Genomic DNA, 12,444 nt, shown 5'->3' on the forward strand with positions numbered 1-12,444 from the left:
TCTTATTGTTTGTACCCGTAGGAATTGTTTAAAGGACTGTTGAGATTATTTGTTTATTTGGCTTTGGAGGGGGAATGAAGAGGAACATGTGCACCTTAGTTAAACCCCCCATCATTTCAAGCAAAGAAGTGGCAGACAGTCCCAATTCTTCAATCCCACATTTCAAGAAGAGTTGGATTTATATCCCCCTTTCTCTCCTGTAAGGAGACTCAAAGGGCTTACAGTCTCCTTTCCCTTCCCCCCTCACAACAAACACCCTGTGAGGTCGGTGGGGCTGAGAGAACTCTGAAGAACTGTGACTAGCCCAAGGTCACCCAGCTGGCGTGTGTGGGAGTGCACAGGCTAATCCGAATTCCCCAGATAAGCCTCCACAGCTCAAGCTGCAGAGCGGGGAATCAAACCCGGTTCCTCCAGATTAGAGTACACCTGCTCTTAATCACTACTCCACTGAGTAACTTATGAACCAGATACTGAGCAGAGGTGTCATCAGCAATCCTTTATTTATCTGTATAGCTAAGCCCTTTTTCAGACACTTCATCGCCATGCACCAAGGGTCTCGGAAACCTCACATTCTACCCACAAAGCTCCTGATACGCATGCTCTCTGAACACTTCATATTTTGTCGGGTGCTATAGGTGGCCGTGGTCTGGTGTTTTTTGCTCCACAGGATGGAGAGAAACACATCTGACTGTGACATGCCTCTGAAGATGCCAGCCATGGATGCAGCTGAAAAGTTCAGAGCAAAAACTACTGGACCACAGCTAAACAGCCCAGAAGACCCACAACGCCCAGTTGATTCCATCCATGAAATCCTTCAACAATACACTGCATATTTTGCACGTTTGTACAGCTCTGATACTCATAAGCCAGAATCCTGAAAAATCTAATGTCCCACTTGTGCATATTGAAGCTGTATATACGTGGCATATGTGTACGTTGTCCCTGTTCAGGTAACATGGTGACCAGACCCCCACGTTTCGGGAAGATCTATGTATATTGGGGAGGCTCTTGGTATGCATGACTATAACTTCTGAAATGGGCTAATGGGATCTCCTCCTTGGGTTTTAGAACAAGCCAAAATGCAGACAGTGGTTATCACCTCAGTCTGATGGCCCCTCATTCCGGTGGTTTGCTCATAATTCGGGACTTGTCCTTGGTTGGAGGCAGAACAGGGCAAGATGAAAACATCTGTCTGTTCTGCCTTCCGTTTCACAAACATTGTGATGTCAAGAAGGGCTTTCTGGAGGAACCGGAGGGCATCTACAAGATCTGAAACGATGGGTAAGTCATTCAGATATCATTGGGTGATTACAGTGAATATCAGAAGCACAGAGTGATACAATAAACCTGTATTTCTAACTCTTGCAGTTGATGAGAAAACACCTCGAAGCTATTCTATTTTCCCTTTCTTGTGTCTCCCCATCCCCACAAAAGCCAAAGACCCCCCCCCCCCTTTGGGAGATCAGCAGTCCATCTAGTCCAGCATCCTGTTTCTTATAATGTCAGAGATCGGGAAACCTTTCCCACTGCTGCAACAGGCATTTCGTGGCGTGCTGCCCCAAATATTGTGGCCCCATTTAGCTGTCGTGGTTCAAGACCAGTGATGATTCTGTCTTCCATGAGACCCACATCGTTTTTTGATTGTAGGTTTCATCCAGCACAGAAATTTCCGCTCGCATCAACGCAGCCGGAAACACAAGGAGGAAAGTCGCAGGCGCTACTTGTGCTAGATCAAACTTATTGTGTTTCTTTTTGCACAAAATCTTGCGCAATCCATTTCTGGGCACTGTGATATTTAGGGGAAAAAGGCATTTTGTGCAAGCAGAAGTGTACTAAGTCTGTTTATGCTTTTGCGTTGCTGGATCCAAACTTGTACGCTCCTAGGGTGAACAGACTTGGGTGAGTTTGCTTTCCTTTGGACAATCTTCATTAGGTCTTTTTTTTTTTCAAAAAGCCTGTTGGAAAACCTGCTGATTCACAGCTGTCATAATGGCATCTGTGGACTTTAAAATATTCTTTTCCCTAGACTGGGAAACGCCTGACCTGATCCCCATCAAAAGTCCCATTTCTTGGTAGGAGCTAAAATAGACAGAAGGAAGGAAGGGTAAAATTAGGGACTTGGTTTCCTTGCCATATTTGATCGTAATGGATTTGCAGTGAGCAGCTTTGTATCATTTACTCCCTCCCACCGCAGCACCCCTATTCTGAAGACTGTTTGTCTGTGTTAATGCACAAAGAGCTTACCAGGTTTGTTTTACTCAGCTGCCAAGGGGCGGGCATGGGCTGATGGTCTGTATTTGAAGGGAGTATGTATGCGTGTGTTGTGTGTGTGCGTGTGTGTGGATGTGTGAACCGCCCGCACACCGAGCCTCCCCTCAATTCCCAGGGAGGCGCAACCCAGCGAAAGTGGATCAAGGCAAACTTCTCTTCACATCTTCCAGGCCTCCGACAGAACTTGAAAGAGACTGCCAGGAGCCACAGATGCAAAAAGTAGGAATCTAAAAGTTTGGGTCAGGCAGGGATTTCATCTTGTGGGGTTTACACTGGGAAATTCTCTCCACCTCTCTTATGATTAAAGATTCCCTTCTCTTTCTCTCTTCCTTCCCCCTCCCCACCACATATCTCTTCTGTTCTGTACCTTCTTACTCTCCCCCCCTCCCCCCCATTTTGCCATACGGATAGCTGGGAGCAGCAAGGCATGTGACAGACTCTTCCTTATAGGGGCAGAAGTAAACCACAGCCCTGTGATGGACGCCCTAAGGCCAGACTTGCTGACAATATATACCTACCACACAATCTCAAATGCTTCTCGTTTTCACAGAGAGAACATCAGGCAGAGCACAGAGAGAGAGAGAGCGAGGGAGGGAGGGGAGAGACCTTCACGGAAAGTCCTGCTTGAAGGTAAGACACTTTGCTTTTCTTAAAAAGGGGCTCTGGGAAGGTGGGAACGAAGCCAACTTTTAGGAAGCGGCCACAGCCGGTGAATTCAGCTGTGAATTGTGTCTGAAAGAGGACAGGTAGTTTTTTCCCCCTCTTGAAAAGTCTGCGTGGCACAGGTTTGGAATCCCGTGTACCTATGCAAACATGTTATGGAAGGACATTTGGGGTGGCTGGTGGTCATTCGTAGCATCAGAAGTCCCTCAGGATTTGCACACCTTCAGGTTTTTCATTATGTGCTGAGGAAACAGCTGCCTCTAACTTTTTCCTTCTGAGGCGTACTTTCGCCAAACCTTTTTTTCTCAGACAGCAGCCGCCGAGTGCGTAGCCTTGCTTGTTTGACAGGTGCGATTGTAACCCCCTTCAAGAGTTTGTAGGAAACTGCTGTTTCGGGGCTGTCATAATTGCACCCGAGGAGTTTAAAACGCTTCCCCTCAACCGGGAACTTTGTGGTCTGAACCACATCAAAAGTCCCACTCCTTCGAGAGAGCTAAGATCGCCGGAATGCATCTAGCTGCGTGTGTTTTGGCAAGTGGTCCTTCATTTGGTTTGTTCTGTGTTTTCTGCTTTGATATTTTCAACTGCAAAATCTTTCCTTCTGGTTGAATGTGTTCCCTCCGTTTAAAAATGGATCTCTTCGCCCCATTGACCACGTCCACCTGCGCTATACCCGAGTTATAGAAGACAGTGCACCCTCGGAATATAAACCCAGACAGGGAGCACGGCTGTACCTTGTTGAAATCCCTCTGAAATCAGCAGGGTTTAAGCCTCTTTGCTTACGTGCAGGACTGCTCTGAGGGGACGCTTCTCTTGAGTTTCCTACACTAATGTGCACTCAGAGCAAAAAGTAACCAAAACTTTAATTTGAGCAGATAATTGAGCAATGGCTGATCTATCGATAGCAGGTCTCCCACGGCTTCTGAGCACTTTGAGGAAAGGAACAGAAACAAACAGGTTTCTATGTCCACGGATCCACAGCAGCCACAAGTTGGAACTGAGGGGGCCTCAAGAGGAAACGTGGCTGAGGCTTATTGGGGTGGCTAACATTTGTGGGTGCTGGGGGTTCACGAACCAGGGTGGCAGGGCGGAGCAGCACTGAGCCCAGAGACCGGGGAGGAAAGGAAGTCGGGTGTGCAGGCAATGTATACACATGCACCCCTGCTGTGATGAATTTCATGCAGGTTTTAATTGCATCTGGTTTGTCTTTCTGGTGTGGAGGAGAATGTGAGAGAACGAGATGGAAACACCTGGGTGGGGGCAGTTGTTTGGGAGGGAGGATTGTGGGGAACTCTGGGGTGCCTTTTAGTGAAGGAGAGGGGACAGTTGCGTGAACCGTGCGTCGGATGGTGGGCATGCGGGTGTCATCGTAGAAACCATGTCATAGATAATTGTCGAAGACGAATACATCTCTCTCCACAGCTGTTAGATAAAAGGAGATTCAATAAAATGAAACAGCCAGGATGCCTAAATGGAGCCTCCAACTGTAGTGGCAGTATACCGCTGAAGGCCATTTGCAGAGAGACAGGTGCCCTGCCTGCGGTCTTCCTAAAAACATCTGGGATTTTTTTTGAGAGACCTTCACATTCTGTGTATTAGTTTTCTGATCTGCAAAAAAGGCAGGAGATTTGCAGACTCCCCACGAACGAGGAGATTATTGGACCAGACTTGCCTTTATTAACGCACTCTGTGCACCGGTTGTGTTGTTGTGGGCTTGCTTTCTCCCAAGCAGCACAGAGCAGAGAGGCAAAAATCCTTGCTTCTGAGCCATGCTTGGCCACCACTGCTCTGTTTTCTGAGCCATTCCAGATCATTCATGTTGGGTGCAAGAAATGCTGTGGATGTAAATGGTGGCTGGCATACTAGGCAGCAAACAAGGGATGTGTGATTCCGTGTTTATGCATGTCAGGAGCAGGCAGACATTTTATTCCTATCCCCTGATAAATAATACACTTTTTATGGCAGAATGAACTAACACGAACAACCATATTTGTCTATTTAATATTCCCAGTTTGGTCCTTGTCTGCACCTGTTGCATCTACCCAGGCTGTTGTTTATTCCCACACACTCACCCTGTGTTGTTGGATTTCGGTCTGCAAAGCGACAGGTTTGCCGTAACAACTTGGCAACATGTGCGGCAAACGGAGTTAAACCTTGGAGAAGCGTGAATCACTGGGAATGCAACAAAAATTAAAATTCAGCAGCTTGTAAACACCACTGTGCTGGATTCGGGAGCAATTGTTTGGAAACTGTTGTCTGGTTTGTAGTTGAACAGGAAGGACGCCTTGTTTGTGGAATTATATATATATATATATATATATATATATATATATATATATATATATATATATATATATATATATATAGAGAGAGAGAGAGAGAGAGAGAGAGAGAGAGAGAGAGAGAGAGAGAGAGAGAGAGAATTGATAAGTTCTTTCTATTGCTAGCAAACAGGCTTCAAGGGAATAGACCCTTCCCGTGCATGAGTTTGCTGATAGTCAAGGAGACCGCGTCTGTCTCGCTGAAATGAATATTGCCAACTTTCTATCATTGGCATTTTGATCTTTTGGAACGGCTACCAAAAATGGGAAGGAGTGTGCCGTGAAGAATCTCAGGAGCTGTCTCCATTTCCAGTCCTGATCTAGACAGATGAATCAAGGTGGAGGCAGGTAGCCGATGAAACAAAGAGCTGGGATGTTCATAGGGCATTGGGAGAGGTAGCTGAATTAGAATCTAGGTCAGCATTAGGGAGTCTATTGGAATTTGATAGCACAATTGGGGGTGGGGGGGATAGCACCATTCCTTTTCAGAAGCTCTGAGGTTGTATTTTAGCTAAATCATCCAGTAGTGGCATTTCCCACTTAAAATATACCACAATTTGCAGTTCTCGGTGACTGCTTTAATCATCAGTGGGCAGAGCAATTGAAATGTCCTGTTGGTGGGCTTAGCAATATTGCCCGCTTTCTGGATCTGTTTTTAAACGTAACCAGCTATGGCGAGATCAAAACGTTTAGGGTACATCAGCGCGAGCCAAAGAGCTTACGCCTCAAAATAACGCAGGGGCATTTACACATTACGAACCCCAAACTCTCTCTCCCTGCTCGTCCTTAAATGCTTGTGACTGGATATTTCTGTGCAAAGCTAATTCCCAATGGCTTCTGGTTCATTGGTGTTGATTGGGAGTAAGATACTGGGGTTGGTTAGTTGTAGGTTGTAGGTTGGGGATGATTAAGCGGTGGACGTTGATCCTGTCTTGCAACAGCTTAGTTCTGCTAACAGACAATCTATTGTGTTTTCAGTGTATCGTAAGTGGCACTTGGTGTGGGGGGGTCTATGCCAGATACATGCTTAAGTCACCCCCCCCCCCATAAATTGTTCAGTGAAAATCAAGAGAGCGTAAAAGAAATGCCATGGGACTTTGGAGTACGGGCTGGATTCATTTAGTCTCTTTCTAAAGACGTGGCCCTTGCTTTAAAGGGTTGGGTTTTTTAGCATGGTCACCCTAGCATGTTTTTGCCAATATTTCTCAGTTCAGATGGACAGGGAATATTTTGCGGTGGTTTGATACAGGGGAGCCTTGTCCTCCCGTTCAGCCTCTTGAACAACCCAACAAAAGGAAATGTGTCAAAAATATGGGGGGGGGGGTTTTTCGAAGGCAAAATCCATGAAGAATAAATCTATTGAACAGAGCCTCCATGTGTAGAAGCAGTGCCTCTCTGAATGCTAGTTCCTGGGTTGGGAGACAGCAGGGAGGGATATTTACCAGCAAGGACGGATATTTACCATTGTGCCCTGCTTGCTAGCTACAAACAGTTCATATTAGCTGTACCCAGTGGTGGGATTCAGCCGGTTCGCACCACTTGGGCAAAACCGGTTGTTAAAATGGTGCTTGTAAACAACCAGTTGTTAAACTATTTGAATGCCACCACCGGAACCGGTTGTTAATTTATTTGAGCCCACACTGGCTGTGCCTTTTGGTGTAATCCAGCATGTGTATTTTACGTTGGAATTGAACATGCCAATCAGTGCTTCTCTGAATGGGATAGAAAGGTCCATGTTCCCTTAGGAAATTCACATGAAGTTTTGCAGGGCAGAGGCTTTCCCCATGAAGGTCTTCATGACTGTTACTTGCCAAAAAACCTTCCCGGTGAAATCCCTTCCTGTCATGACCTGCTGGAATTAATTTTTGCAGGAAGAAAAGGCAGCTTCTGTGGTTTGCCAGCTTTTCTGATGATCCGATTTTATAAAGACAGGACATAGAAGCCTGGGTGATGTGTTAGAAGAAGGTGGGGTGATTTGGGGCAGGAGAGATGGGCAGCTACTCTCCGGAGTCTCAGACTAAGGTCTCCCATTTCACCTTCTTCCTGATCCTTTTACTCGGAGATGTCGAGGATTGAACTTGCGACCTTTGGCATGCCAGGCAGGGGCTCTGCCACCGAGCCCATCCCTTTAACTTGCTTCACATGGCTGTTGTGTGCATAATACGGGTTAGGGGAGCCAGGAATGCCCCTCTGAGCCTGTTGGAGGAAGGGTGAGATAAAATGTGTTGGGTGAGTGAGCAAACCAGACAGAGACATAATGAAGGCAGATCAGTTGGGAAGAGTAGCTTACTGTGGTGTAGTGGTTAAGAGCAGCAGTGACATAGTAGTTAAGAGCAGGTGCACTCTAATCTGGAGAACCGGGTTGGATTCCCCGCTCTGCCACTTGAGCTGTGGAGGCTTATCTGGGGAACCAGATTAGCTTGTGCACACCAACACATGCCAGCTGGGTGACCTTGGGCTAGTCACAGCTCTACGGAACTCTCTCAGCTTCACCTACCTCACAGGGTGTTTGTTGTGGGGGGGGGGGCAGGAGGGCAAGGAGATTGTAAGCTCCTTTGAGTCTCCTCCTCCTCCTCCTCCTCCTCCTCCTCCTCCTCTTCTTCTTCTTCTTCTTCTTCTTCTTCTTCTTCTTCTTCTTCTTCTTCTTCTTCTTCTTCTTTGCAGAAGCAATTTTAGAATAATCCTTGCTCTGAGCCGCTGTTTCTCTGGGAGGTTCTGAGTGCATCTTTGCCGTTAACAATCTGGAACAGTGCATTGGGGAGAGCCGCTAGGAGAACCAATTGTGTCAACAAACACGGGCAGCGAGAAAAGGGTTAAGCCCACGCATGAACTCTGCTCAGTGCCACAGCTTGCACCAGTATCATTTGTCCCAATGGTACTGATGCGCAAAGCAATGCCAGCAAAATTAGATCATGGTTTTTTAAAAATTAGAATGTTGTGGGTTTCCCAGGTTGTGTGGCCATGTTCCAGCAGTATTTTCTCCTGACGTTTCGCCTACATCTGTGGCTGGCATCTTCAGAGGATCATAATTTTAAAAATTATTTTTAAAATTATCTCTTCATAGACATTTCTTTTCCTTTTTTGCCTCGTACCATGTTGTCTTTGGATTAAGAAATCTCTTGATACAGAGACTAAATATTTCACATTTTCCCACTGGGGCTATGCAAATTGTACTCTTTATTTTTGGTTTAATGGATGATTTTAAAAAATACATATATGGGGATGCAGTTCAAGTTTAAATTAAGGCAAAAAAATCCCTGGCCGTTTTAATTGCGCTGTAGATGCTAATTATATCGCACAAATTTACAACGCCTTAATTTTGTTTTTTTCACTACTGTCTCTTCTGCTCTGATCTGAATTATATGTTGGAATGGCTTTCAGGGTATTTCTTGGGGTCATTTTATTGCAGGGTGAGTGATTGTAAAAAAATTAAGACATCTTAAAGGGATATTTCTGTTCATCCAGATGGATGGAAAAGGGGAGAATAGGAAAAATGGAATATTTTCGGTCTCAATGTTTTAACAGATTAGATTTCAGTAATTGGGTCTCCATATTACAAAATAAATGCGTTTGGGACAAAGGACTGTTGGGTTTGATTTCTTTTTTTTTCTCCCCTTTTGTAAATGAAGAAAATTGGCATTTTATCTACTTTGGAGGGTGAACATGTCATGTTGAATAGATCTCTCCAGTATTTCCTGATTATCTTTCAACAGAAAGTGGTCCAAGTGAAAACAAGAGTCGCTCTTCATGATCTAAGGGGGTGGGGAACAACTTGTTGGATTGATTTCATTATTGGGGTGTATGTGTCATTATTTGTATATAAATATGCTAACATGAATTTCTCGTATTTCTGTGGTGTCCGAAATCCCACTCTAAAACTGGAAGCAGGAATGAAATTGCCGGTTCCTTTTTTGTTTAGAACTCTTTATTTCTGAGTCATACTCTGGAATTGGCCTCAGCCCCTTACTCCTGTCTAAGCTCATTGGATTAAAGACAGGCATACAGGGGCAGTGTTCAAATCTTCCTTCCAGTACAAGAGGCCCAAAGAAGCCGGCAGAGTGGTTGGGGGCCAGGGCATCACGGGGTTTCTTTGTTCACACGGTGAAGGAATTCCCAGCCTGGAATGTATTGATTGACCCTTTAAAGAAAATGACATGCTAAACATTTATGCATACTAAACGTTTATACCAAAGTGAAATTGAGTTTGTCAACTTCTGTTCAGATTTTTTGTTGCTGTTCATATCTTGGAGACGGGATTTCCAACCAGGGGGCGAAATAATGCAACCAATTTCAACCATTTTCCGCTAGGTAAATTGTGTCAAGTTCTGACAAGACTGGGAAACCCCAAGATGGTTCCGCCTCTGACCAGGTTCCAAAATGACTCTGCTCATGAAGGGTTCCAAGATGAATGCCCTTGGCAGGCCACTTCCAAAATAAGTCCACCAAAACAGGTTCCAAGATGGCTCTGCCCATGACATGCCAGGTTCCAAGATGGCTCCGCTCACAACATGCCAGGTTCCAAGATGACTGGTCACATCCCAAGATGGCTAGGCCTCCTGACCTGTCCCCATGGCCTGCTTTGGTCCTTCTGTTTTGTCCAAGTCCCCATCCCAGGCCATTTTTTAAGCCAAAAGCTGGCATCTTCTCTTGAAAAAGGACAGTCCCTCACGTAGAACAAAAAAGGGGGGAATGTTAACACGTAAATCTTTTTTTAAAGCTCTAGTAATATATTTGTGCATGCCGTTTTACATCCCTTGCTGCTCATGATGCGGAAGATGCCCTCCTATCCAACTCAAGAGTGTTACAACTCTCTTCCCAAAGGGAGGACCCTCAGAGCCAGCAGGAAGGATGGAATCATTTCTGTACTTGTGTTTGTGTTCGAATGCCGCCGGTAGGGCAATATCACTTAAGGATGGGCGAGGAGACCTCAGGTTGGTTTGGCGGGGCATTGGATTGTCTCATTGACACATCTTTGAAAAGGATACAGCCCCCCAAAATACAGAATCTTACCTTGGGGATATTATAATGTTCTTTGTTTTTAAAAAACCCAACAAAAACTCAAGAAATGACTCCAATTAATGAAGACTCAAAAGGCATTAAGGGTGCGGCACCAGTGATATTAGCAATGCTGAGTCTGTAGTGGAGAGTCAGTGTGGTGTTCAAAAGTGGCAGACTGGAAAACCAAGTTTGGTTCCACACTCCTCCACATAAGCAGCGGACTTTTACCTGGTGAACTGGATTTGTTTTTCCACTTTACACATGAAGCCTGCTGGGTGGCTTGGGCTAGCTCTCAAAACTCTCCCAGCTTCACCTACCTCACAAGATGGCTGTTGTGGGGAGGGGAAGGGAAGGAGTTATAAGCCACTCTGAGATGCCTGAAAGGTAGAGAAAAGCAGGGTATGAAAAATCAACTCTTCTTCTGTCAGAAGAGCCAGCGTGGCACAGTGGTTAAGAGCAGGTGCACTCTAATCTGGAGGAACCAGGTTTGATTCCCCCCTCCTCCACCTAAATGGAAGAGGCTTATCTGGTGAACCAGATTAGCTTGTGCACTCCAGCACATGCCAGCTGGGTGACCTTGGGCTAGTCACAGTTCTTTGGAACTCTCTCAGCCCCACCCACCTCACAGGATGTTTGTTGTTGGGGGTGGGTGGGTGGGAGGAGATTGTAAGCCCCTTTGAGTCTCATTACAGGAGGGAAGGGGGGGATATAAATCCAAACTCCTCCTCTTCTTCTTAGCAAGCAATACCTTTTAAGGCTAGTTTGAAAGTGGCACAAACTGATCACCGTTGAGCTCACCAATATTTCTTTTGTCCCTAGCCAAAGAGGCTTTGCGGGTTTTTTGAAGCGCTACTTCAAACCTTCAGAACCTATTGGACTAGTGATAACACTGGCATGGGGGAGAGAAGTAAAGTCTGCTCACATTGCAAACAAAGAGCGTTCCGTTCGTGACAGTTTCAAGACGATCTGTGAATGCATGCGTCGTCTCTGGATTAAGTTTACCCGCCTGTCCTCTGCTGTCCCGCTCCTTGCAGCCGCTTCTGCGGTTCAGACAGCTCAGCTGTGCAGTTTCGCAGAAGAAGAAAAAAACCAGCGTCCACTTCCGAGACTCATAAAAACAGCCATGGTACAAAATGCAGGGAAACCAGCACAGCTGTGTGGCCTTTGGAGGTAGTTGATCGATAGCTTCTTTCTAGCATCCTACCCTTCTCCGGATCCTCACATACATTTTTCATACCAACCCCTCCTGGGCAACGGCTGTCTGTCTCAGAAATAACATAAAACACCACGCATGCAAAAAAAACCCAAAGCGTACTTTGTTTCTCTGGGCCCTGGAGGTTGTTTTCGTTAAAGGGCCAATCTATACATTCCAGGCTGGGAATTCCTTTACTGTGCGAACAAAGAAACCATGTTACACTCCTGCCCCCCAATGTTGGACTGCGTTACTTGTTTTAAAAAAAGAATGCTGTTCTGATTAGCCCAGGGCTATGGATTGGTTTGTAAGCAAGGCAGCGCCATACAAATGTAAGCTTGTGCATGTGGACTCGTGACAGGAAGGGTGCTAACTGTTGAAGGAGCCATAAGCAATGGCTAGTGGTTAGAGCCAGAGTGGCATAGTGGTCAAGAGAGATGGACTCTAGTTTGGAGGAACTGGGTTAGATTCTCCATTCTTCCACATGAGTGGCAGGCACAGTTCATTTTTGTCTCTAAGGTGCTACTGGACTCAAATCTACACCAGCGTAGTGTAGTGGTTAAAAGCAGATGCACTCCAATCTGGAGAACCGGGTTTGATTCCCTGCTCTGCCACTTGAGCTGTGGAGGCTTATCTGGGGAATTCAGATTAGCCTGTACACTCCAACACATGCCAGCTGGGTGACCTTGGGCTAGTCACAGCTCCACGGAGCTCTCTCAGCCCCACCCACCTCACAGGGTGTTTGTTGTGGAGTGCAAGGGGAAGGGAAAGGAGCTTGTAAGCCATCCTGAGAAAGGGGGGATATAAATCCAAAGTCATTGTCATCATCGTAGTCCTCCTCCTCCTCCTCCTCCTCCTCCTCCTCCTCCTCCTCCTCCTCTTGTTGTTGTTGTTGTTGTTGTTATTCAAATCTAGCATCTATTTGCACCATGCAGTTAAACAATGGGATTTCCTTCTGCCCAATCTAGTGGTGGCAGATAGTTGTGCTGGCTTTGAGAG

General features: G+C 45.9%; 1 protein-coding gene across 2 annotated transcripts in view; it reads left to right on the forward strand.

Annotated features, from left to right (window-relative positions):
* Positions 1–2,823: 2,823 nt before the first annotated feature.
* The window catches only part of PRR35 (proline rich 35), a 28,715-nt gene continuing 19,094 nt past the window's right edge, over positions 2,824–12,444 (forward strand). For both annotated transcript variants that reach the window (XM_048492327.1, XM_048492328.1), the window contains exon 1: positions 2,824–2,901. The gene's annotated coding sequence lies outside the window, so the exon portion shown is untranslated. The remainder of the gene's footprint in view (positions 2,902–12,444) is intronic.

The sequence above is a fragment of the Sphaerodactylus townsendi genome, linkage group LG04 (genome assembly GCF_021028975.2).
Source record: "Sphaerodactylus townsendi isolate TG3544 linkage group LG04, MPM_Stown_v2.3, whole genome shotgun sequence".
Taxonomy (NCBI): Eukaryota; Metazoa; Chordata; class Lepidosauria; order Squamata; family Sphaerodactylidae; genus Sphaerodactylus; species Sphaerodactylus townsendi.